Source organism: Loxodonta africana, chromosome 12, assembly GCF_030014295.1.
Source record: "Loxodonta africana isolate mLoxAfr1 chromosome 12, mLoxAfr1.hap2, whole genome shotgun sequence".
NCBI lineage: Eukaryota > Metazoa > Chordata > Mammalia > Proboscidea > Elephantidae > Loxodonta > Loxodonta africana.
In genome coordinates this window covers 89,620,240-89,642,385 of record NC_087353.1, presented here as the reverse complement: position 1 = coordinate 89,642,385, position 22,146 = coordinate 89,620,240, and the positions used below count along the sequence as shown (strand labels likewise).

Sequence of the window (22,146 nt, the reverse complement as noted above, 5' to 3'; positions counted from 1 at the left end):
CTGTCCCTTCTTGACCTTGGGTTCCCTATTACCAGCCTTCCTGGCCCCTCCTGCCTTCTCATCCTTGCCCCTGGGCTGGTGTGCCCCTTTAGTCTCCTTTTGTTTTATGGGCCTGTCTAATTTTGGGATGAAGGGTGAACCTCAGGAGTGACTTCATCACTGAGCTAAAGGGTTTCCGGGTGCCATACTCTTGGGGTCTCTCCAGTCTCTGTCATGCCAGTAAGTCTGGCCTTTTTTTGAGTTAGAATTTTGTTCTACGCTTTTCTCTAGCTCTGTTTGGGACCCTCTACTGTGATCCCTGTCAGAGCAGTCAGTGGTGGTAACTGGACACCATCTAGATATACTGGACTCAGTCTGGTGGAGGCCATGGTAGTTGGGGTTCGTTAGTTTGTTAGATTAATCTTTACCTTGCGTCTTTAGTTTTCTTTATTCTCCCTTGTTCCCAAAGGGGTGAGCCCAGTGGAATATCTTAGATGGCCGCTCACAGGCTTTTAAGACCCCAGACGCTGTTCATCAAAGTAGAATGTAGAACTTTTTCTTTATATAGTAAACATTTTTGATTGAATGAATAAACACAGCTGGTGTTCAATGCAGTTGTGACAATGACAACGATGACCACAATGTTATCCCCCCTTACATATGCACTATTCAGTCTTTTACCGATTTGGTCTGCAAGGCGTTCTTTAGTCACAGGTAGGTAGTCAGACAGTCTAAATAGCGAGCATTGTAGTCACTGGCTGCCAGCATGCTCAGTAGATGCTGCTGACTTCAGGTTAGCCAGTGCAGTCTCCAATAACCCCACTCTGTCTCTCTGCCAACAATTGTGACACATGGTGTCTTAGAACTCGGCAGAGAAGGCTTTTTCCAAACAAAAACTTCCAGAGGCGATCTCTGCCTGCTGTTTTGTGGCCAGGAAAGGTTTGTTAAAACGTCACTGGTTTCCTCCAGCGTGACTTGCCTGCCTTCTCCTGAACGTCCTGGAAATGACTTCATACCCCCATCCTTTGGGCACCTTGCATTTTTACATCTGGGCTATAGCACTTGTCAGCAAGGTAAGCTGCTCACTTCGTGTTTTTGTTTTATAGTAAGTCCACTGTTCTGAGAGATTGGATCAGAGTGACCTTTCATTTTCAGGCTCCCTGTGTGCGCTAGAGACGCTCTCTGTATATGTTTTAACATGTACCAAAGAGAGATTAAGCTAAACGAGACATGCCATTCATGCAGGCTCCCTGAAATTATGCCTGTTAATCTTTTAAATGGCAAGAACATTAGGCAACACAAAAGGAATTTTAGTAATTCTAAAGCTTTTACCCAACTGAGAAAGTTTAAATTTACAGAAACATACGCTAGAGATAAAGAAGTCCAAGGCAGTAGGCCAATCTGTCCCCTACTCCCTACTCTTGAGAAGTAGAAAGATCCTGCAGGGAAAGAGAAGAGGGGGAGGGACAAGGGCGGAAGGTTCAGGTTCAAGACCTGGACTGGGCCTTGATGTGCCTGAATCATTTCACGTGTACAGAGAGGCCGGGCTCATGAACCTGGACTGTGCAATGCCTTCACCTTCTCAGACCTTAAGTGCTCTGCTGCCCCTGCATAGCCTTTTCTTAGCATGTACTCTGGTGGGGTTGCCAGGGCAAGTTGTGCCCTGCCACGTCCTGGCAGGAGCTCTGGGCCTGCCATTCACAGAGGCCCTTCTAGGTGGCAGCATCATGACAGCCCTTGATTATGTGACCTGTTTATGCGTCACAGCAGCCCTTCAGGTATGTGGAATTACCCCTATTGCATAAACAGGAGACCTGGGGCTCAGAGAGGTTGGGTGTCTGACCTAAGGCCATTTGTCTATAATGAAAACCCAGGGGCGGGCTGGCGCCATGGCTGCTGTGCCATGCTGACTCCTAAGCCACATTTCATCCGAAGCTGCCGCTGTTGGCAGCCAAGTCTTTGTATCTATGACTCTGATTCCTTACTCAGACCTGCTGGCGCACCCTGACCTCTGGTGAGCCTGAGCCGTATGAGCAAGGGCCCAGTATAAATGTGACATGCTTCGGGAGTTCCTGTGTCTGCTGGGGGAAAGATTTCTGCTAAAGAGCCTGCCGGGGGAAGGTCCTAAGTCACCATGAATGCCCCCGTATCTTAGTCTTTCCTCCTGAAAATTGTTTTTGTTCACCTTAAATCTGCAATTTGATATTTGCTAACTGTTAAGATCCTTTGTATGTCTTGTTCTACTCAAGGTAACGAAACAGGCCTTGCTCCCAGGCATCGAAGGTAATAGCAGAGCAGAACAGAGTGAGAACTGTCATTCATGTGTCCATTCAAATGGTGACTGAGCACCTCACACCCTAATCCCCACAGAGAGTAGAGATGAGCACACAAGGAGAATAAGGACATGTGAACAAATACAATACAAGGTAAGACACGAAAAGTGCCAAAGAAAGGTACAGATGAAACAGGAAGCAGGCCCATGGAGAGCACACCCCTGGATCAAGGAAGGACTTGAGGAGGAGGGGGCACGTGAGCAGGACAGGGTCTGGACACAGAAGGAGGGGGAGTAGACAGGGAGAGCTTTCTAGGAAGAAATAACAGTAGAAGCAAAGGGAAGAAAGAAGCGAGCTAAAGGCATGTACAAGAAAGAACTGGCAAGGCCAGTGGAGTCAGGTCTGGAGGGCCATCAGGGCCACTCAGGGAGCCCAGGTGTGGTCCAGGAGGTGATGAAAAGCCACCAATCATGTTAAGCGGCTGCAGGAACCAGACTGGGGATCTGCTTTTGGGAGATTCATCTGAGAGTAGTTTACAGGCCAGGCCAAGAGGGAAAGCCTGGGGTGAAGAGTTCAGTGAAATAACAGTCTCGGCAAAATGCAGTAACACCAGAAACGGGGTAGCAGCAATGCAGAGTAAGAGGGAAAATGTTCTCCAGAATTAAACTAAATAGGACTTAGCCACTGAGGGATGTGAGGAGGAAAAAGAGAAGCTGCAAGTGAAGTCTGTGCTGAGCGTTCAGAGCCTTTCACATGGCCGTGAGGAACATAGGGTGGGAACAGGTCTGTGGGTGGTGAAGACAAGGAGGGATCCACTTTTGGAAATACCGAGGAACCAGCAGGACTTCCAGGTAGGAAGTCATGATCCAGAAGAATGAGGGGCTGGAGTCTGCCGGAGCCGAGGGTGTAAGGTGTGTAAGGTGAAGGGCCTGCAGCCAAGGCCCTGGGGGAACTTTCCACTTAGTAGGAGAGGGACAGAGGAGTTGCAGAAGGAGGAGACAGACCACAGAAAAGTTTCAAATGCTGAAGGGGACAAAGGACAAGGCTTAGGAAAAAGCCAAAGGCTTTGATGAGTGGTATAACCTTAGAGAGAGCAGAGGGTTAAAAGTCAGAGGGCAAACAGTGAAGACGGCAGGAGCAACAAGGCACAGTGAGTAGAGTCTGTTGCTCTGGAAGGGCTAGTGGCAGAGATAGGTGGATCCCAAGGAAGCTCACGGGGAGCAACTGAGGTGGTGACGACAAAATCTAAAGGAAATGTATTTCCAAACGGAAAATCTGGAAAAGGAAGGCTTCCCACCGCACTCTACTTTATACTGTGGAAGGGCAGGGGCTGCTCCTTCTTCCTCTTGGACCCCCAGCACACAGGGGTTCCTCGCCGTGGTAGATGCAGTAATACATAATCTGATGAAGCAAATAAATGGTTTTATTCCACTCCTGCTAAACACATCTCGCTCTAAATAAAGGCCCAACCCATTTACTGAGCCTAAAACTACTTTATTTGCCCTGAAAGAAATCCATTTTACCTAGATTCTGGTAGGTACCAGCAATCCAGGGTTCTTCCACATGGAAGAATGCAGTGTGCAATCAAGAGACTCCCTGCTTCGGTGGTAACCAGACAACAGCCTGGACATTAACAAACGAGTTACCAAGTTGAGCCTCCAATGCCCAGTCCAAACCAAAGGAGACCAAATTACATGCCAGTTAACCCCTGCAAGTATCTTTTTTCTTCATTCACAGGTTGAATCTGAAACCAAAAAGGTGGTTTCTTTCTAAACGGCTGTAGCTCCACCCCAGAACCTGGGTTATTACTTCTCCCTACGTCTGCAACTAGTAAAAATCGACTTAAACTCCTGTGGCCTCATCTTTTCTTAAACTCCTGTGGCCTCATCTTTTCTTAAACTCCTGTGGCCTCATCTTTTCAAGCTGATCGCCATCATCTCCGGGAACAAACCAATTACTCTGGCTAAGCTCATATACATGCCCAGCCAGTCCTCGTCACTTTTCTCTTTGGGGCAAAGAGTTTGGAGCACCGCCTTGGGACTCCGTGGAGCTGCTATACTTCAGGAAAACGGCTGATACAAGCTATACCGTGTGTAGCTTTAGGGGCCGGTTCCAGAAGGGACGTGATTCTTCTAGAAGGCAACATGATGTATGTGCTGCCTGTGGCTGCCAGGAGGTGAGTTGGAGTTCACAGTGGGCAGTGCGGAAAGAAAGGCCAGGACCTGTGAGTGGAGTTTTGGAACAACACAGGCAGAAAAGCCAGACTCGGGCCTTGCTTGGACTGCTGCTAGACACAAAGGTGGTTCCACAGCTGAGGGCAGCACACGGGAGCCGGACCTGGGCTGGTCACTGCTTCTCTGAGCCACAGGGATGGGCAGCACTGAGCTTAGCGCTCATGGGACCTGGAAGGCGAGAGCAGGCAGGACCTTCCAATGGTCCAAAAACTCCCTCTTCCTGGAAGGCCTGCAAACTGGATACAGGATGAGGGACCTGGGGCTCCGGGGCTCAGCACACCTGCAGAGTGGTTAGGCTTTGTGTGTGGAGAACAATGACCTTAGTCTGCACTGGAAAAGGATCCCTGGAAGATTTTTTAAATACAGCCTTGAGAGTTTTCCTGGGAGTCCCCTCTGACTCTATCAAGAGCCAACTCTAAGACATTGTGAAACTCCACCAGCTCCCGGTGACTTATTACTGGGAGCCTTCAGCAGCAGGCCAAAGGAGGTGTGCACAGGTGCACAGCACTGCAAAATTCTGCCCGCAGAAAGTAGCCAACTATTTACTCCAGGGGTCGGGATACCGCAGCCAGTGGGCTGAAGCCAGCCCACTGCCTCCACTTTTATGGACCACAAGCTAAGAATGGCTTTTACATTTTTAAACGGTTATGTAAGTTCTACATAATATCCTGATTTTGCCTCTGGGCTGGTAAGCCTAAAATATTTAGTATCTAGCCTCTTCAGAGGAAGTTGGTGGGCCGGATCTATTCTACCCTCTATCCCACCCATTTCATCTCCTTTTTCTTCATCCCGCCATTCCTACATTCTCAGGTGTGTGTCCATGTGCAGAGGATGTGTGCTGCCTCCTATCCAGGAAATCAGGTCATGTGGAACACAGAGCAGAATCTGGGCCTCAGCCCCATCTCTCTCTGCCTGTGTGACCATTTGCAGCTAAAAGGTTGCCCTGAACATCAAATTAGATGCGGGTTACGAATATACATTTTTTAAAGCTCAGAACACTTTCGGAATGAAAGTTTATTGTTGTTTGTGATTATTTATGAATTGATTTGTCACCAAAATTTATTTTCTCTTCTCATAAATATTGAAACCTGACATTCCTTCCCAGTCTGTACATGGGGGGCGGGGGAGTCGCTCAACTGCCAAATCGATGACCTGTGATCTAATCCTGCCCCCCACCCTCCCCTCCCATCAGGATAACCTCTCCGTCTCAGTCAGTTCCCACCTGGCTGGGGCCCTATGCTAAAACACAGCCGCCTGAACAGAGCTCACTCAGTCGACGTTGTGCCATTGGGAAAATCATTCTGTCTCCACATTCAGATATGCTGAAGGGAGACAGAGGATTGAACCATGCTATTTTAGGAAACCAAGAGAAACTAAACTTCTTATACAAAGAAACACTGAGGCCTCTGAGCAACTCAAGAAGTGCGACATGTAAAATCCTAAGTCATTTCCAAAACTGGGATTGCCATTTACGTTTACGTGACATCTTGGTTACCCCATACCTCACGAATCCATCTTAATTAGCGTTCATAACAGCCTATGAGGTCGGCAAATATGTCATTTTGAGGATGAGGAAACCGAAGCTTAAAAAGTCTCGGGCCACCAGATTAGGAAGGGGTGGGGCTAGGACTGGAACCCAGGCCTCACTCCAGGGAGGCCAGGGCTTTGTCCACTGGGCAACAGCCCCTTTCCACCACAAGCTCAGAAACGACTCCTGGATTTCCTCCAATTCCAAGCAGCTTTCCAATAAAGCACATGACTGTTATTATTTGCAAGAATAAGGCTGGTACAGTAGTCGGTCCACTTTTGAGGCATACGAGAAGTAACCTCCTTTTATTATGATAGCGTTTATTTACAAGACAACAATGAGGATATTCTGACAACACAACAGCCCTTCAGCTTCCCTCAAGTCACCCCAAACTGGAGTGTGCCTGAAGCAACAGGGAGATGCATGACAGTGGCAGCCCATTTGGTCTGGGGAACCCTGCACCAGCTGTTAGGTGAGGTGGGGTAGGGGTCGGGGACACAGACCCTCCCTCTCAGGATCAGAGGGCCATCTTTAGCTAGAAGAATACCTTAAGAAGCAGTAGCTAAGACTCCCTTCAAAGGAGTGAAAGAAAGGAAGGCAGACCTTGGGCGTTTATGATGCAAATGCTGTTAAGTGGAGATGTCAGGATTAGCCCGCAAGGTGCTCAGTGATCTAGACAGCGCTCATTTTCTGGGAAGCTTGGAAAAACCAAGTGATGATTTTACAGACGGGGCGCATGCTTCAAAACAGCACTCAAGGAGACCTGCAGACCTCATTGCTGCCTCCAGCCAATAGGGGGCTCTCTAAGGTCTGTGGCCTGGGATCAGCTCTGCCAGCCTCCGCCCATGGGAGACCACCACCGGGGTTCTGCTCTGTGCTAGGAAGAGCAAGATAAGAGTGGAAGGCCCTAACCTCTACAGAGAGATCCAAAGGGAAAAATCTTTGGGAAAACACAGGGTGGAACATGCCATGAAGCAAGAGGCCTGCACAAAATCCCACAGTCATCCACGAGAGAGAGAAGGAAACCAAGCCAAACGCGCCCTCCCTCTGGCAAGAGCTCAAGGCAGTTACCTGAGTTGCAACCACACATGGTCGTATCTTGTTTTATGAGACAGTTCTCTGAATAGCCTTTTCAGTCAGGTTTTTGTCAATCAATCACATCTCTCCATTGACATAACTAAAGAATAAATACTGATGTCTCAAACTTCAGCTTATTCTGTAAAAACAGTTGATTTGTAAGTAAGCGCTTCAAAGCAGGGACAAATGCTTGCTCCTTAAAGCAAACCTGTGATAAATCTACCCAAAAAGAAAGAATGATTTTGCTCAGCACACACTTATTGAGTGCCTGCTGTATGCCTTGAACAAGAAGATGGGCCTGGTCTCCTAGAGCTAGAGTGTAGTGAGGAGGATAAACATGCAAATCATGGCTGTATGATGCGAAAAAGGCAAATGAGGAGCGTGTCCAAGGTACAGACAGAGCCTAGAGGAAGGCAGGCCTCACAATAAGTACACCTGGCTGCTATGGGAGGAGGCCTGGTGGCACAGTGGTTAAAGAGTTTGGCTGGTAACCAAAAGGTCAGTGGTTTGGACTCATCAGCTACTCCACGGAAGAAAGATGTGGCAGTCTGCTTCCGTAAAGATTTACAGCCTTGGAAATCCTATGGGCCAGTTCTACTCTGTCCTATGGGGTCGCCATGAGTCAGAATTGACTCAGTGGCAATGGGTTTTGGCTCTTCCTCTGCTGGGTCAGCTCCTGCATGAAGCCTATCCGAGCCTCCCGAGAAGAACTGACTGCCCAGCCTTCTGTGTCCCTTTGCACCTAGTACTCACGTTACTCAGTACCCACAACTCTCTTGTGTCCTAACCTGTTCACAAGACTGAGGCCTCACTGAGAAACACCTGAGGACAGGGCCATGCCTGTTTATATTCCTTGCACAGGGCCTGACACAATTTAAAAAGAAAAAAAAAAGCTGCCATTGAGTTGATTCTGACTCATGGCGACCCCATGTGTGTCAGGGTAGAACTGTTTTCAGAACTAGATCTCCAGGCATCTCTTCTAAGGCACCTCTGCTTGAACTTGAATCCCCAACCTTCCAGGTAGCAGCTGCGCCATTTGCACCACCTTCTGCCTGGCACATAGGAAGCACTGAATGCAAAGGTTTATTGAAGGAACTTAAAGGTAGAGAAAGAGTACTTCCATTCCCCACCCTTTCCCCCAACTTGTAGCTAAGTAAACAAGGACTTTTCAGTTAAAAAGGCAAAGAACACAAAAAGTAAACATAATTTTGTTTGAGAGAGAGAGAGAGGAACTATAAATCGGCCCAAGATGGGTGCTGGCTCAGTCCTTTTTCGAGGACCAGTGCTAACCAGTAAATTCTCCAAGCAAAGGGCACAGGACATTGGGCAAAAGCAAATGTTTAAAAGTGAGAGGTACCTGAGTACCTCTCACTCAGCCCGGAGCATTACAGGGGCCGGCACATATCCAACCAAATAACCAGTTCGCTGAAGCAGAAACTAATGTACGTGATTTCAGGAAGGAAACCAGGTGCCTATAAAGCAGTGTTGCATGGTTTGCTATGGCCTCTATGTAACCACAGTCTGGTTATTTCTGGGGGCGTCTAAGGTAGAACTAGGGTGACTGATTATACAAGAATGTTTTCCAGTCGCAATGTGTATGGGACGCATATTGCTTTCCAGATAGGAAGTTGTTTAAAAATCTCTAAAACTAAAAACGTTATTTTCCACAAAACATGGATGAGAAAGATGCCTGGGTCAAACCCCTCTCACTTGGGAAACATTTGAAAGCACTCCCATTGACAAGTTGCCTGCAAGAAAGACTGCAGACAGATTTCTATTTTAGAGCCAAGATCAGAGAACAAGCTTAAGACACATGTGTCTCAACTCAGAGCAGCTGCTTCTCCAAACAGCTCAAAATAGAGACTCTTTAAAACACACACACAATACCGACAAGACCAGCAGGGCCTGATCTGGGACAAAGGATTTCATTTTCTTACCAAGCCTAAAAACTTCAAAACCTATATATGTTTAAACTAAATACAGTTCAATACATTTGTCACTAATCTTAAACCAAGAAGCCTGAGCACCCCCGGGGCAGCCCGGACGGCCTCAGGAAAGTTTAATCTTGGGAGAAACTGGTCCACCAGTGGTCTTGCTGAAGATGAACACATTGTACGCTGTCAGGGGGTCTTCTCAGGTACTCTGTCATCAGCCTCAGCTGGGCAGCACACTGTAATTGTGGGATGCTGGCTAGGTGCAGTGGCAAGCTTGCTTTCTGGAAGCAGCTGACATAAATCAAGGAACAGTCAGCTCCTCTGAGCTTGTGTGTTTGCCAGAAGATTGAGATTCTGAAGGAATTTTCTCAAGGTCATTGTCATTAAGGGTCAAGGGGCCATGCTTAGGCACAGGCAACAGGCTTGGCGCAAATGATGAGGCCAGTAGGAAAAATGAACATGCTGAGACAGAGGAAGGAAGAGTAGCTTCTCACCAAAGCATACCCAGGTAATGGGTGGAGACCTGTGGTAGCCCAGGAGCCAGCCCCCCACTTCCCACTTGTCAGGTTTCCTTGCCTAGTGCTGGTAAAGGGACAGCAGATGCTCTGTGGCATGGGGTAGACGGTGTGGTGGAGGCGAACATGTCTTTCCCGCCTATCGGTAACACTGGGAAGCTCTCTGAGCTGAAGGAGGAAGCCCCTTGAAGCTAGGCACTTGGCAAGGCACTTCCTTGTTGACATGCCAGGTTCCTTTGGGGGGTAAGGGGACGCACTGCAGGAGGCATCCTACAGCAGAGTGGTCTGAGGCAGGAGGAAAGGCACTTCAAAGCCCAGCCACAGCCTGGGAGGTGGGGCCTTTTTGCTCATATCCCTGACATAGCAACTCCCCTGACTTAAGAAGGGAGGAAGAAAGGGCTGGGTACTGACGCTTAAGCGTAGGAAATAGCACTCTGCCGGTGCGTGCTGCAGAGCATTCTGGGAAGGGGGCCCTCCACCCTGGCCCAGGCCTTTCCCAGGACCAGAGGCCCTGACCGCTTTTTCAATTCCAAAGAGCCACTGTTTTCACTGGTGATAGGTTTACCTTCAGGAAGGCTCAAGTCGGGAAAGCCAAAACCCTCCTTTCCTCTTCTTCCTTAAACCCTACCAGGCTAAGCTTGGGGCAGGAAAACACCTTCTCCCCAAAGAGGCAACACTGGTGGTACCGGAAGATGACTGATACAGTTCAAGCCGTCCTGAGTGAACCTGTGCTGTGCCCGACGCCCGGGGCTTCCGTTGGTAACCCCCACCCACCCCAGGAAGGCAGAACCTCTGAGTCCCAAGTACAGCTCTGCAATCCTCACCCACAGATGCCCAGTCTATGCGTGGGAAGGGAAGGGAAAGGCTGCCACAACCTCCACCCGCGGCTGGAGGTACACAGCAACAACACAGGACTCAGTTACTGAGTCGATGGGTGAACGCTGGGGGTGCCCGTGCTCCTGTGTCTCAGGAATCACTGAGATTCCAGAGCGGGCGCCGAGTCACAGAGCTGCTCTGTGGAGCCAGACAGAGCCTAGCAGCACTGGGGGCTGGAAGGTAGGCGCCTGTGTCAGCCTTATTCCTGGACACTCTGATCCCAGTCCTGGGGAGGGAGAATCCCAAGAAAGCACCAGGCTCTGAACGGCTCTGAACCAGCCTCAATCACTGATGGGCTGGATGGCTTTCAGCAGCTTCCTAACCTCCGAGTCTGTCTTCTTGTCTGTAAAACTGGGATGATAACGTCAGCCTTGTAGAGCCGATATAAGGCTCAGAGGATACAAAGTAGGTATCAGTGTCAGTAAATGGAAAAGTCACAGCAATGTCCATTGAGATTTTGGAGACACCAACAGCGTTGCCCTTCCTGACCACAGGCGTGAAACTCATGTGCACCCATGCAATCCTCACACCCACCCAATGACAGCAAGTGCCTTTGTTATCCCTGCTTTATGGAGGGGATGCAGAGGATAGAGATGACAGGACTTTGTCTTGGGACCACACTAGTAAATGGAAGGGCCTAGTGCAGACTGAGATCAGGGTGCTGACAAGAACCAATGCTCTCATCACTGCACTTGAGAAAAAGCCCCCGTGTAAGACCTAACAGACACGTGCAAAGACGATGACAACTCAAGGCTAGGCTAATGGGACCTTGTGGTGCCGAGGGGTCCCAGAGGGGTGACCCTGTCTGGGGAGCTAGCCACAGAAGTCTCCTGAAGGAGGCTGCACTGGACAGGAACACTGATGGGGACATAAGGTTTTTATGGACAGACACGGGATGGAAAGGTAAGGACATGGCCACAGAGAACAGAACAAGCGGCCTACACTTAGCGAGTCACAAAACAAAGAAAGAAGGAAAAAGGATGGGGGAGGGGGAAGTAGGGAAGGAAATTATAATAAAAGTTGTGCACCTTTGGATCATCATGGCATTTTCTCCATGAGAAACCAAGCAGCTCCTGCCTTGGCCTTGTCACGGTGACCAGCAAAGCTGCTCAGAGCCTCTCCAGGCTGGGAAGAGACAAACCAGGACAATGACGTGCTGCAGTGCACCTGAGTAGCTGGGCCTCTGCTGGCCAGATGCACAGGCTGCGCTTTCCCCAGGTCCGGGAGGGGGTTCCCAGAGGGTCAGCAGGGCTTGAAGCATGTGGCCTGGCTCTAAGCAACTTCCTCCTGGCACCCTTGCCCAATACTGACCTGGAGCAGAGGACAGAGATGCAGAAGAGCTCACAGTCACCTTCCAGCCAGACTCATATGCATTCTGTCCCCTTCTGCTTAAAGTGTCTGGGTGACAGGAAGCCAACATGGCTCCCCAGGCTCTGGGCTGATACAGTGTATAGTAAGGAGTTCTCTATTCACAAGAAGGTCAGGCATCTCCATCAAAATGTAAAATACGTAGATGGCCCTGCATCTCTTGGGTAAATAGGAATAAGCATCGCCAAGCATACTGTCAACTCCTCACCGCATCGATCTGCTAAACCCCGCAAACACAAATGCTCTGTGTGCACCAGGGCGTCGTCCATGGCCCATCCATCCACGACCAGCCAATGAACATTTTCAAACATCGGCAAGAAAATCTAATCTTTTACAACTGTTATCTAGAAACCTTTTATAATTGTCTGCAGGGTTATTTTTTGCACTTGTTTTTCTACTCTATGACAAAAGTACTTCCCAAGTAAACTGTTAACGGAAGCTCTGACAATGTTTATTATAAATGACCCTTAACTCAAGATTCTTGAATAAGGTCATTTAGTCAAAAGGCGTAAGGCCCTAATTTAATCAAGCAGATTCAGACGGTGTTATTTTATAAGAAGTAGGGACGAGAGTCATTCATTTTTAAGAGAAGGATGGAAAGAACAGGGTGAACCTGACGCAGTAGGCAATGCTCTTGATCACCATGTATAGTTTCTGCAGGTTTATATAAAGAACTTTTTTTTTTTTTAGGTCCATGTGGCAAGAATAAGCAAGCCAGAATGGCTTTAAAAGGGCCTTCTCAAGGGAATGTGAAGTGGATTTTTTTTTAAGCAATCCAGGCAAAGTGGTTGAAGCTGGGGGAGACATGTGAGCCTGGAGACTCTAGTCCCCAACATTTCCCTACAACCATCCACAGCCAGGCATCAAGGCTGCCTGTGTTTCTAATGTTTCTCTCCTAGTCAAACGAGACAACTCTGAGTTCTCAAATGCCCTCCAAAATCTAAATCATGACCTTTCGTACCAGCCTTGAAAGGTAAATGACAAGCAGGTTCCTGGAGGCAACAACACAGAGAGATGAAGTCTTCCACCCAGGTCAAAAAGCATGAATCTGAGAAGTCAAGTAAGGTTTGCAAAGCAGACAAAGATGTCCCAAAGAGATTATTGCCAAAATAATATCATCAGAGATCTAGGAGAGAAAAAACGTTGACCACAAAGGTATGATGGTGTTATAGATTGAATTGCGTCCCCCAAAAATATGTGTCAACTTGGCTAGGCCACGATTCCCAGTATTGTGTGATTGTCCTCTATTTTGTGATCTGATGTAATTATCCTATGTGTTGTAAATCCTAACTTCTATGATGTTAAGGAGGCAGGTATGTTAATGAGGCAGACTCAATCTACAGGATTAGGTTGTATCTTGAGTCAATCGTTTTTGATATATAATAGAGAGAATCCAGCATAGAGGAGAAGGACCTCGTACCACCAAGAAACAAAAGCCAGGAGTGGTGCATGTCTTTGGACCTGGGGTCCCTGAGCTGAGAAGCTCCTAGACCAGGGGAAGATTGATAAAAAGGACCTTCCCCCAGAGCTGACAGAGAGAGAAAGTGTTCCCCTAGAACTGGCTCCCTGAATTCGGACTTCTAGCCTCCTAGACTGTGAGAGAATAAATTTGTTTGTTAAAGCCATCCACTTGTGGTATTTCTGTTATAGCAGCACTAGATAAATGAGACAGACGGAGGAAACATTAATGAAGCCAAGGAGGAGATAAACTGGCAAGCCTTAGTAACGTGTTGACAAGAGAGGTAGAGAGAGGGAGGGGCACTGCCAAGTGTCATGCTCAGGCTTTGGCTGGAGTGGTTCCGTAGACCATGGGGCCACCTCCAGGGTGGTGGGAAACCTGAGCATGTGGAGTTTACAAGGTTGGCTTTGGACGTGCCATGTTGGTGGCATGGGTGGCAGCTGGTAAATGATCCAGAGCTGGACGAGTCTGGGAGCTGAAAGGACAGAGTCTCAAAGTGCTGGGAGTGCCCCAGCCTCCTGAAGAGAGACTGCAGGTATAAAGCGCACACCATAGAGATGAAGACAGGGAGCCCAGGAGGCTGGGGCAGATTGGAAGTGGTGGAGGAAAGTCAGGCGGGGGCACCATGCCACAAAAGCCAGGAGGGCACTTGCGCTAAACGAGGCTGGCCAGTGTTCTCCGAGTGGCGACACAGCGCAGGTTCAGGTGCGCTGAGACCGGGTGGAAGGGGCCACGGAACGAGTGGGAGGCGGGGAGAGGACGACAGCCAGGAAGACCCCAGGGAGACACTGCCCAAACTGCTCAGAAAGGCTAAGAAACTGCCTAGGCCACACAGCTAATGAGTGGTGGAGCAGCTCCTTCTACTCTGCCTGGGTTTGTGGAAGGGATGAATAAATTAATTAACAAACCAGGGCACAGTCCCCCTGAGTGGCAATTTGCTTCTTTCTTGCACCAGCAGTGCTCTGATATACTATAAAATGGAAAGGTAAGGGGTTCCCCTGGGAGGCACAGGGCCACCCCCAGACACATCTTAACACCACCCCTCACCAGAGCATCTGCGGCTCTTCCAAAGCCACCCAGCCAGCCAGGGCTGAAATCAGACATAATCTGGCAAACTAAGTCTGGGCCCTCCTTGCAGTAGCCAGAGGTTCCCCAGATGTGAAGGCTGGAGGTATATTTTTTTAATATTGTTTTCTGTTTATTTATTAATTTATATTGTTGTTACTGAATTGATTCTGACTTACAGTGACCCCATGTGTGCAGAGAAGAACTGTTCCATAGGAAAGCAGACTGCCAGGTCTTACTCCCAAGCTGCCTCTGGGTGGGTCTGAACGGCCAATGTTTCAGTTAGTAGTCCAGTGCTAACTGGACCACCCTGGAATCTCTTACATTAACTTTTTAAGTTGTTGTTTTGTTGTGTGTCATCGAGTCCATTTCAACTCACAACGACCCTATAGGACAGACTAGAACTACTCTGCAGGGTTTTCTAGATTGTAATCTTCATGGGAGCAGGTCACTAGGTCTTTCTCTTGTGGAGTCACTGGGTGAGTTCAAACTGCTGCCCTTTTGGTTAGCAGTCTGGTGCTTAACCACTGCATCACCAGGGTTCTTTACATTAATTTATAGTAATAAACAATTACTGTGAACAAAAAATACCCTCAAATAACACATGCAAAAATTAAAGTCCCGGTAGCACCACTCCCCAGATATAACCGCTGTTAATAATCTCATGTATCATCTTCTAGGTACAACCATAATGGTCAGATTTTTGCTCATTCATATTCTGAGTTTATCTCTGTTGTTGTTGTTACGTGTTGTCAAGTCGGCTCCGACTTCACAGCAGTCCCATGCACGTACACCAGAAGAAAACGAGTCCTGCACCATCCTCACAATCGTTGATGCTTGAGCCCCTGGTTGCAGCCACTGTATCAATCCATCTAGTTGAGGGTCTTCCCCTTTTTCACTGACCATCTACTTTACCAAGTGTGACGTCCTTCTCTGGGGACTGGTCCCTCCTGATAACATGACCATAGTACATGAGACAAAGGCTCAACATCCTTGCTGTACATTCTGGATATACTTCAGCCAAACTAAAATAAGACCTAAATAATGTCACCATATGGCCATGGGAAACAGCTCTTGATGTTTCACCTTACAAACATTTCTGGAGCAACCCTCACTGGGCACTGGACACACAGTCAGGACTGACACGCTGCTGGCCCTCGGGAACTCACCAGTCAAGGGCAAGATAACAGTCTGGACCCAGCTCACTAGCTGGTTGCTTCAGTTGGTTCACTTCCCTTCTGTAGACCTCAGCTTCCCGCATCAAAAAAGAGGTTGGAGTCTAAGGTATTACTTTTCAAACTTTTTTGTATTCTTAGTTGTAGAACACTGTTTTCAAACGACATCTGCATGGATGCACAATACTGTTAAGCAGATAAAAACAGAGAGGCTCTAGCTGAAGACAGGGGAGGTGGGTTTTAGGCTGCTCCCTGCTCCCCTCCCCATTTCTTCTTGAGCTGTGAAGAACTTGGTGGGGAACCTCTGGACTAGAAGAGTGGCCTGTTAGGCCCTTCCCACCCTGACCTTCTGGGGCCCTAGCCATACTTACTTGGTGACGCAGATCACAACTGTAAGGACTGACCTCAACCCCTTCGCTCGTAGAACAAAGTCCAGATTAATCAATTGATATTTTTGAAAGAAGCAGAAATAAAAATTTAATAAACTCGGCTATGCAGCTATAAATTCTAGCAGAAATTCATCCGCAAAACTGGTCGTGCACATAAATTCTATAAACCCACTGCCATCGAGCTGATTCCGACTCATAGCAACCCTATAGGACAGAGGTAGAACTGCCCCATAGAGTTTCCAAGGAGCGCCTGGTGGATTCAAACTGCTGACCTCTTGGTTAGCAGCTGTGGCACTTAACCACCACGCCACCAGGGTTTCCTAAATGGAGGACAAACAAATCTGCTCTGTGCCCTGGCTTCTGTTGGGTACAAAATTTCAGCTGGCGTACTATAACGCTTAACTGCTTTCCCCTTGATGGTGGTGGTGGTGAACCCATGTTGTTTTGTTTTCAGTGCTGTTTGTCTTTTGACAGCCTTTTCTTTTTACTTTGTTTTTAATGAAGTGAAACCAGAAGTGCTGGGCCTCATGAACCATCAAAGGGAAGTGCTTCCCTTCTGAGCCTGGGGGGTAGGCGCCGCATGTCCCATGGGAGGTTTCAAAAAGCATTGAATAGGCTCAGTGATGAAGAAATACCCACTGGAAAGGAAAAGTGCACTTCAAAATCCTCCTGTGGCCTTCGGCCTATCAGACTGCAATCCGCAGCCTCTGCCGCAGTACTTCACCACCGGAGGACACGGGCAGCATTAGGAGGTGCAAAGCGCTAAGAGCTGAGGGATAATTACAAAAGAAATACAGCCAAGCAGTCCTCCCTGACCACAGACGGGAACTTAGGGAAATCCCAGGCTCTTGTTACTCACATTTAGCAGCTACTCTACTTATCTGGTGTTGTTTCAAGCTCATTCTCTCCATTTACACTTGCCTGTGCGCTGATGCCATCCCAATACAAAACCCTGCGCTAAGCACTAATCCATCACGGAGGAACCAGAAGAAACATCTACAAAAGGGAAGGACAAGAGCCACGAAGCCAAAGAAGCTCTTTTGCTTACTGACTGTACGCACTGGGTCGTGCTGAGCCTTTGGCTCTTCACCTGTGGAAGGAGGACATACAATATGAGCTTGGGGGAAGTCCCTGGGAGGATCAGCGGAAATTTCTCAATCACTGCTCTCTGCACTGACTCTTCTGGGCAGTGCTAAGGTCAGGGAAATCTCAGTGCCTTTTTTCCCCTCCCAGCCTCTCCCCATCATTCTTCTCTCCACAGTGGTGGCGTCCACAGTTGGCTTGTAGTCACTCCCCAGAGCATTAGAAGCACCCATACAAACTATAGCCCCAGAAACAGCTACAGAGACATTGTATTTCGAGTGATTTCCGTCAAGCCGGTTCATGCTCCATCCCTCTCTGTCTGTAGCTACCCTAGTGGTGGTGGTTGGCAGGTGTATCTCCTGCTCTCCATGCACTTAAAAGCATTCAAGAACCTCTGAGTACAGCAGCTGGAGGAACCTTTGCTGAGAGTGAGGATATCCGAGCCAGCCCTCTGGCTTGGTCCTAAGTCACTGCGAGAACCCAGCAATCACTTCACCGGCCTCAGCTTCCATCAGACCATACGGTGTGGCTTCATTACCTCCAAAGTGCTTCCAAATACCACAAAGTGCCTTCATATGCCAGGGCCTTTGGTTAAAATTAGCAGAGCCAGCACCAGGGTGGAAAGCTCAATTGCGGGTGTGAATGCAGGCTCTGCCCCTGGCAGCTCTGTGACCTGTGCGCGAGCTGGAGAATCTTCCCAACATTCCTGGGCCTGAGTTTTCCCATCTGGAAAGTCAAGACATCATGACCCGCCCCGATGGGATGCTGTGTGGTTAAATGAAGTAAGGGAAGGAAAGCCTGCACCAAGTTGCCATTGTTGCTGTTATCATCACTCAGTGCACACAAAGTCCTTGAGGTGAGGGGCCCAGGGGCCACCTGTGGAATCTGTAACACACAAGGCCTCTGGTTCCACAGTCTGGTGGAAGATACCCGCTGGCCCCACAGTGAGACAGGGCAGAATGATGTAAGTGCTATGGGAAGGGAAAGGAGGGGGAGAGAGGGCCTGGGAAGGCTTCACACAGGGACAGGCACCGCAGCGGAGCCTTGTAAGATGGCAGGTTGCTGACAGGCAGGAAGGGGAAGGGCAAGCACCCACAAAGGCTCCGGGATATGGGCTCTCGCTTCCAGCAGGGAACCTAAGTGGCCTGAGCTCAGGATGCCTGAAGCACCCAAGGCAGAGGCTGTGTCTGTCTGGTACAGGGCGTGGGACCTGTTACAAAGAGCCTTGAGGGTGCAGCAGGGTGTGGAGGCGTCATTCCAAAGGCCCTGGGAAGCCAAGAAGATCCCTGAAATAAATGGGAAGTTATTGGGAAATAAATGTGGAGACAGAAAGGACTGGCCAGACCCCATCCCGGGGGCAGGAGGGATTAGAAGGCTATAGCAGTAGGCCATACAAAAGATGAGAAGCCTGAACAAAGCTGTGGAATTGGGAACAAAAGCGAAACAGTAGGAAAGAGATGAGACTTTGGGAAGTAGATCTGAGGTAGGAGGTGAAGAAAAGCAAAGTTGGTGATGATTCAGAGGGCCACAGCGGATGAGAAAGAGTTGGAAGAACAGTTAAGACACACCACAGCGTGGACACCACAAATAGAGCTTCTGAGCTTTCACAGCCAGAGAGAGGTAACACTTTCTTTGCAGCTCGCCAAGAACTTCAGAGTTCAGTCTGGATTTCTCACCTCCCACCCCAGCCCCCAAAATGGGTTGATACAAGCTGTGTGGAATTAGCTGAGGACACTTTTATTAGACTCCATGGCTGACTCATGGAAAACAGCTTTTAACAAAAAGATCTTCACCTTCTCTGGCCTTTTCTTGTCTATAGTTCACTTAAACTTATTTCTAGTCTAACACAGTGTTTTATTTGTTTTTAATAGGTGTAATATGGAATGCTACAGATCCAGACCAATCCCATTCATCTGCTGTCTCTTGTCAGACCACCAGCATTTCAAGGGCCCCGATGCAGCCCTCCGATCGCCAAGGGCTCTGGGCACATCCTCTGTGGCACACAGTGAGCTGGGTGCTAAGGACACCGAGGTGACTAAGAAAGGTATTATCTCTGCCCTTGTATCTAGTGAGTAAGACAGACATGGAGTCAGGGTGCTTTCAAAGGGAGCCTGAGGTTCTCCATTACCACGTGGAGCTGCCAGGAAATGGCCCCTCGCAGTTAACTAATGAAACAAATTACTTAAAAAATAATAATAATTGTTTTTAACTTGACTATAATCTATAAGACTTCAAAACAAGCAGTGGTCCTACTTTTATGATATGAGAATCTTCTACTAGCTATTCCCAATAGATTACTGTGATTACAAAGTACCTGAGCCATAGCCGAGCAGTGGGCAATACGCACCCCTCCCTCCACCTTCAAAATTTCACGAGTAGGACAGACGAAGCATCCTCACTCTATCATCCTCACTCTATCATCACGGCTCCACAAGTGCCTTGGCATGCGTACAGCTACTCCATCCATTCCAGTTATTGATGCCTCCTATGAGCGCCAGAGAGACAAACCACATGCTGGGCTTCAGACTCCAAAGACCTCAGCAAGCCTGGGGCAGAGGCTAGAGCCACGTCACGGTGGCTGCACAGAAGGGAGCCAGACTTGTCCTTTAGCCCACAGGGAGACAATGAAGGATCTGGAGCAGGGCCCTCAGAGGGTCAGATCAGTGCTGGAGGGTGAGTATTCCTGTCTAATAATCTCACGTTACAGATGGGGAAAAGTCCACAGAGAGACATTTACTGTAGAGCAGGAGGGTCCAGAGTAGGGCCCTAGTTTCCTCACGCCAAGTCAATGTCATTTCAGGTCCACTTTTTCTTAGCCCCAAACATTAACCAATTAACACGTCAGTTCTGTCCTATAGCCAGAACCCAGGCTGAAGGTCAACCATGGTGCAGGTGGGGGTAGCCCAAGAGCTCATCCTTGAGGTCCCTATGGCGGAGGAGGCTGTGAGATAGCAAGGCCAAGGTCCTTGCTTCTCATCCTTGTTGGGAAGATCAAGTGGAATTATTAAGTGTTGCACATAATAGGTCGTCAGGAAATGCTGCGGGCTCTCTCTTAGTGACTCATGAGACGAACAGGTTTTTATTCAATTAACTGAGAACACAAACAATTTTATAATACTGTCTTTCCTATGGAAAAGAGTCTTGTATTCTGAGTAATAAATAAATGTCTTGAAAACCAGCTCTTGGGGCACAATCCAAAGAAGGAAAAATACGAAATTCAACAGTCTTCTTAGAGAAAACAGCCACCTATCTCAACTGATGAAATTTCACAAACTATTAAGATCTCACCCTGATCCACTAAGAATTCTATCTTCATCATCATCACCTGTGCAAAACTACACCTTAAAACCAGGCCTGCCAGTTTCTACCCGGTAATATTCCTAAATGGTCTACCAGTTCTTACAATCTCCAAGCTGATGGTGAAGACCCACTGGCCTTGGCCTCTAGAGCTGCAATGGCCCAGGTCTCCTTCCAGGAGCTCAGGGAATTTCAAAGGCCAACAAAACATACACACTTGGCAAATGTCACCATTTTGTGTGGCTTGCATCCATGGAAGCCATGTTCCTTTAAAACTGCCTGAAGAGTAAATCTGTGTAACTTTAATGTGTTGCTGAAGAGGCCCTGGTGGCGCAGTGGTTAAGCACTTTGCTGCTAACTGAAAGGTCAGCGGTTTGAACCCACCAGCCGCTCCACGGGAGAAAGATGTGGCAATCTGCTTCCGTAAAGACTGGAGCCTTGGAAACCCTACTCTGTCCTACAGGCTCCCTATGAGTCGGAAACTACCTGACACCAACAGGTTTTTTTTTTTTTTTTTTTTAGTATGTTGCTGTTTAAAGAACCCTTGTGGTGACTTGCCCTGAAGACGACGAAGCTTTTGTACTGTTAAAAATCACACGGAATCAACCTGTCTTGTGATTCCGGCTTCCCATGCTAAGCATTATCATCGCCACCAGTTACTGAGCACTTATTTATCTGTGCCCTGCACTGTGCTAAGTGCTGTTCCACAAGGATGTTGTGTCGTTGTTAGGTGCCGCTGAGTGGGTCCTGACACATAGCGACCCCACGTACAACAGAACGAAACACTGTCCAGTCATGTGCCATCCTCACAATGGTTGCTATGTTTGAGCCCACTGCAGCCACTGTGTCGATCCATCTAGCTGAGGGTCTTCCTCTCTTTTGCTGATCCTCTGCCAAGCCTGATGTCCTTCTCTGGGGTCTGGTCCTTCCTGATGACACGTTCAAAGTACATGAGAAGACACCTCGCCATCCTCCCTTCTAAGGAGCATGCTGGCTGTACTTCTTCCAAGACCGGTTTGTCCGTTGTTCTTTCAGTTCACAGTATATTCAATATTCTTCCCTAGCACCATTATTCAAAGGCATCAATTCTTCTTCAGACTTCCTTATTCACTGTCCAGCTTTTGCATGCATGAGGCAATTGAAAATACCACGGCTGGCTTGGGTCACGCACACTTTAGTCCTCAAGGTGACATCTTTGCTTTTTACCACTTTAAAGAGATCTTTAAAAAAAGACCTCTTTTACAAGGATAACCTCACTTAATCCTCACAACAAGGAGGCAGCTTCTACTATTGTTCACATTTTACAGATGAGAAAACTGAGATCAGGGAGTTTAGGAAACATCCCCAGGGTCTCCCAGCCAGTCAGCAGCAGTCAGGCCAGGATCCTGGCCCCCTGATTCCAGGGCCAGAGCTCTTAACCCCTGTACTGTAAGCACCTCCAAGCAGCCATAACACATTCCTACTCCTCTTCTTTGCCTGTTCTAAAGGGATTATGAAGTCTGCAATGCAGAGGGTCCAGTATCTGACTGTCACAGGCAGGAATGCCACAGGCGCTGCATCAGAGCTGCTACCGTGACCTTGGACAAGCTGTCTCCAAAGGCAGAGCACTCCTCTTGGCCGGTTCCAAATGCTGGGCTGCAGGGCAGGTCCCAGCTGCAGCCAGGAGCACAGCCTGGCTGCACCTCCCCACCATCAGGCCTTAGCCACAGCTGCACTCCTAGGGCCTGTGTATCTCCCCCAGGGCAGGAAGCCCCTTCCAAGGCAGGCTGCATCTCCCCCAGTCTGCCAGCAGCAGGGCAGCTCTGAACTGAAGGTGAAAGTATCTGAAAGCCAAGACTATAGACTGTATACACATAGCAATTTGTTACTGTGAAAAACCATCTGTTTCTCGGTA

At 48.4% G+C, this 22,146-nt stretch overlaps 1 protein-coding gene and 1 long non-coding RNA gene across 10 annotated transcripts in view; both read right to left on the bottom strand.

Annotated features, from left to right (window-relative positions):
• The window catches only part of CUX1 (cut like homeobox 1), a 458,571-nt gene that overhangs the window by 281,486 nt on the left and 154,939 nt on the right, over positions 1-22,146 (bottom strand). The window lies entirely within an intron of this gene.
• LOC135233004 (uncharacterized) overlaps positions 1-22,146 on the bottom strand; it is a 77,130-nt gene that overhangs the window by 8,757 nt on the left and 46,227 nt on the right. The window contains exon 2 of the long non-coding RNA XR_010323678.1: positions 1-22,146. This exon is cut by the window's left edge and continues 8,757 nt beyond it; it is cut by the window's right edge and continues 12,317 nt beyond it. This is a non-coding gene — a long non-coding RNA (uncharacterized LOC135233004).